The sequence below is a fragment of the Condylura cristata genome, unplaced genomic scaffold, assembly GCF_000260355.1.
Source record: "Condylura cristata isolate star-nosed mole 26May11 unplaced genomic scaffold, ConCri1.0 scaffold00032, whole genome shotgun sequence".
NCBI classification, from domain to species: domain Eukaryota; kingdom Metazoa; phylum Chordata; class Mammalia; order Eulipotyphla; family Talpidae; genus Condylura; species Condylura cristata.
This window is the reverse complement of record NW_004567133.1, coordinates 3,882,562-3,887,650: the sequence shown is the minus strand read 5'-3', so window position 1 is coordinate 3,887,650 and position 5,089 is coordinate 3,882,562.

Genomic DNA, 5,089 nt, shown 5'->3' with positions numbered 1-5,089 from the left:
TGGGACCCCATGAAGTATTTCTTTACATGAAGCCCTGTGCATGACATGATTAATTTTCTGCTTTCGTATGAAACCAAATCCCAGGTATTAATAATCCAGTGACAAGGGAAAGTAATCACTAATGCCTTAAAGGATTTATGGGAAATCTTTCTTTCTGGTGTCAAGAGGTCAGCTGGATTTCCCAAAACATAATTCAGTAAAAGTTTTTTGTTTTATAGGCAGAGCATCATCAGCCATTAAACATTATTTCTGACACTCCCAATTATGCCTGCAATTTTGATGTGGCATATGGAGTGTTCTGTTAAAAGGAAATCAGGCTTTTCCTTTCATTTGCAATGCTTAATGTATGTGATAAACTTCAACTCTAGTTTATTATGGACCAGCTAATGAGCTACTGAGATGGATGATCATTGATTATGTGAAAATTAGTCTTCTCCTACTTGAAATATCATTTAATTGGAGATGTTTAAGTACATTTGAAAAAGAAATTCAAATCTATAATATGTGTGGTTCTTTCTTATAACTGTAATAACAATTCAGTGAGCCAGAGGACTCATACTTGCTTATTTTTGTTCTAAGTTTGGCTTGCTGACTTTCCTTTTGCTAAACTTGATCCGGGAAAGGTATGGAGACCAATTTCTAACAATTCCTGTATTGTGTTTAATTCTCAAACGTGTGATATATAGCAAATCCTATATACACTTTTTTTTTTAAAGTTCAAAGTGTGGCCACCTTTGTTGATAAGTAGCTTTTGGATATGAGCATGCAATGGGAACAGAATCCATGGAGTGATTCTCTAATGACTGAGCAACTGACCTGGTACACCCTGAAAGATGGAAGAAAGAAACACCATGAGGAATGATGATCCCACAGCTCAACTGCCACCACTGTCACCTGCACACCTGGGTCACAGGGCACCTTTTGGTCCATCAGGTGCATTACCTGTGGAGCTGCTATTTGCAGCTGTCTGCAGAAGTCTAGGAAACTGGTGGCGTGCCGCAGCCCTGGCACTCCCTCCTATCTTGGGGAGTCTGGGCTCAATTCCCTGGAACAACTGAGCTCTGAGTTCCTAGGCAGTCAGGTCCGGCCAGCAGGCCACGGGGCATGCTAGGCGAGGGTGGCCATCATTCTCCAGTTCTGACCACAGGCCTTTGGCATCTATCACTGGGCCATGTGCCCTTGCACTGGGCTCTCCAAGAAAAGGTACCAGCTTCTCCTGTCCCTATGGGTGTAGTTTCAATTTTGCAAGATGAAAATGTTCTGGAGATCAGTTGCCCTATATGCTTAACACAGTTTTGGCAGTATCCCCAGAAGTCATCAGTGCTGTGTAATCCAGGGCCTCTGCTCCTGGATGGTCGTCCCAAGAAGACCCGTCCATAAAGGCAGTGTTATTCTCAATAGTCTGCTATGCACGGAATTGGATACCTCTAGTCCCCAACCTGACTATATTTGGAGAGAGGGTATGTAAGGTGACGAAAGATAAATGAGGTCATAACAGTGGGATCTCCATCCAATGACTGGTGTCTGTATAAGAACTGGAAGGACTACAGGCGGCGTACATGGAGGACAGGTCATGTGGGGACAGGCCCTGCAGGCCCATGAGGAACCATCCCTGTTAGCCCTTAGACCTTGAATTTCCAGCCTGTGGAATTGTGAGCTAATACATTTCTGATAATGACAAATTTCTGTTACTTAACATACCCAATGTGCAGTTCTTTGTCAGGGCAGCTAATACATAGGCTAAACTGGAAATAAACTGAATGCGCACCAAGGTCAGATGCACACATGAGCTGTATTATGGCCACACAATGGAATATTATGCAGGAATAAAAAGGGCCATTGTTTTTCAGTTGTGTGACATCGTGGAGGAGTCTAAAAACACATTGAGTGAAAGAAACCAGAAATAGTATGAGGTTTCATTTACATAAAGTGTAATAGCAGGGAAGACTAATTGTAGGCAATAAAATTTCTAATCATGGCTACCTTTGGGGTTGACTGGAAAGGGATGTGGGAATCCTTCGGGGGGGGACAGAAGTTTCCACATCTTGATCTGGCAGCAGTTACATAGGTCCTGTGCATAAAAATTCCCTGTGTACTACAATCTGTTCCTTTACCATAAATCATATTTCAAACAAAAGTGGGAAGAGAAAAGGCAGGATGGGGCAGGGGAGGAGGAGGAGTCAGGTTGGTCTGAATAAGGTTTTCAACAGATAGCTCTGGCTTTGCACAGACAGAACATTCGTTGTGCCCTCTCCATGTCAGAGGGTTCAGCATTCCTAACCCGAGGGACAGTAACGTTGCCTCTTCCAAGGTAACGAGTCCCTCCTCTCAGACGCTGCCTCTGACACACTACCTGATGAAGTACTTTGGGCTTGTAAATCTTGAAAGGAAATGAATTAAAATATCAAGGCAGTAAGAATGAGTATTTAATACACGAAGTACACCCAAACATCAGTCTGAGGTTGAAAATCAAGTCTGACTTGCTCAAAAGCCAATGTTGAGCGCTTGGGCAGCTCCCTTTTATAAAAGGCCCGCTTAAATATTGCATGCAGGGCCCCATCTCCTCGGGATTTGCAGCAGCCTGCATTTCATCTTTTGCCACCATCAAAGGCGGGACGGCTTCATCACAGATTCAAAGTGTGAGTGTTGTCAGCCCCTTGGGGACCAGCCTGCAGGATTAGCGTTTTCTACATGCAATGGGTGAAACAAGGATTAAAAGCAGGCAGATGTGATGAAAAGGATGAGGGCTGCAGCCAACCAGTGCTGTGATTTTGTAGGAAAGGGTGGGTCAAAGGGTGGGTGCAGGCAGGAGAGGCTTCCTGGAGGAGGTGCAGGTTGAGAGGGATCCCGTCTACTGATGAGGATGATTTTGATCAATGTTTTTGATAATGACAACATAATGTCATCTAACAGCAATGATAATATCTTCACTCGACTAGCAGGACACGAGGCAAGGATTTACGTGCATGTAGTTTATTTGGGGTGGGGGAAGGTTTGCACAAGGAATCCCACTAGAAGAGTGGGGAAGCGAGACAGGGAAGGAAGGGAAGGCAGCCAACAGAGGCTGTGATGATGAGCTAGTCTCCATCACGGACACTGGGGCTTTGTCCTACCAGGCTTCTGGCATGCTCCAGGGGACATGCACCTGAGGTGGCCCCCACCCCTTCTGCTAGAGATCTGGTGTTTACACACTGTTGGCCTAGGGATGCTTGGGGAGAGTGGGGAGGGCTTCATCTTCCTGCGCTTACTCCACCTGCCACGGGTTGATGTTTCTTGTCGCCTGCAGCAGCCATGGTGAGGGGGAGGCCCATGTGGTCTGTAGTAGTGAGCAGGGTTCTCAGGGAAGCTCCTGCCTTCAAGCCCACCAGTCAGGTGTGTGCTGCAGAATATAAGCAAAGTGGAAGGTGTCATCAGCAGCCATGAAGACATCTGGAGGGTTTCTTTCTGCACTAGTAAAACTTGCTCTAACACAGGGGAGCCTAGGACAGGGTGTGTCTGGCCTCTGAGCTCTGGTGGAACACTCCCAGGGAGGGCAGGATGGCAGTATCGTGGCCGAGAATGTACTGGGTGACCCTGAGCCACTCCTAGGGGTTCACTTATGGAGGACCATGTATCTCATACTTGCAGAGTATGGAATTTGTGCCCCTTGGTTCACCAACCCTTTGAGCCTGTGTTATTGTCTGAACACCAGGCCAAAGTGGCAACCCAGTGACATGGGGTGGAAGCAGCCTCATCTATCACAGATGTAAAATCTACTAAGGAATAAAAACCCACACAGCTGGTCAGAAGACATGGCCAGAAGACACTGCCAACCTCCCCCTCTGCCAAACACCCAGGACACACCTCAGAGGAAGCAAAGAATGAAATGTTATAGTCCTGACCCACTGAAAGGTGACCCTTGGCCGCACATCAGAGCCTAAACCTCATTGCCGAGGTAACAAGAAATAGAAATACTGTGAGGCTAATGAAATTCAGATTCCCAGGTCCCTTTCCTGCAAGGTGCATTCCTTTACCTGTGCCTGATTTTTCATGGTCATTTAGTAGTCTCTTATTAGAGAATCCCTCAGATCATGTAAGGTGAAGACACCCCCAAAATCCTGGACCCACTCCTGGGAAGTGCTTTCTGAGGGTATTTAAGGCAGGATGCCAACTGCACGGCCTATAGCATTGAAACTTCCAGAAATTTCTGAAGGATACATTATGGAGAAAGCCACAGCGGCATTTTCAGTTGGTGAGCCTTTGTTTGCTTGCTTTTATTTTTGTCAGGGGCACAAAGGTGAGTGACGGGAAAGAAACTGCGAATTGGAAAATGTATTTGCATGCTATCAGATTATGAAAAAATAAATACTTATAATATTATATTGATTTGCAAAACCAAATTCAAATGAGAATGGAGATCCAGGCCCTTGGAATCCAGCCCTCCTTTTAAAGGCAATTATTAGATTTCATTTGCAACAGTGTCTTTTATTGTGAAGCCCTTGGCAAAAAGCTGAAAGTAAGCCAAGCTTGCAATGGCTACAGTGACAAGCTAGTGCATGCTAATTCATCAGTTCTTCCTCCTGCTGAGAAAGTCACAATCTTGGACATTTCCAGGACATCAGGAGTTCAACAGGTTCACTTTTCCACATGGATGACTCAGCAAACCAGCCTCCTCCACATTCAATGCTGTTCCTGATGGCAAGGAGAGAAAGCCTTCGTGGACTGGCTGCTGGGCATAGGAAGGAGGTTGGGTGGTTCCAGGATCACTGGCAGGAGCTGGGGAGGCTGGTTTAGAGTCAGCCCCTGACCTGGTTTGGTGCGGTCTCTGGTGCTCTTGCACTCTAAAAAGTCCATCTGTGTGAGTGCTATCAAATGCCTCCTCTCCTTCGGCCTCTAGGAAACCACTCGCAAACGGATGCCCATTTCTGCTGGCCCAGGGGCGCCCTGAAGCCCAGGGTACTACCTTAGCCTCCTGGTTTTCCTCCCCTCTGCTCATGTCTTTGACAAGTCTCTAGCAAGTTCTCTTCAAATTATCTCACCACTCTGGGTCCTTCAGTGCTGTTGGCATCCACATATTCCTCCTTTCACACTTAGTGCTTCCTCCTGGTAT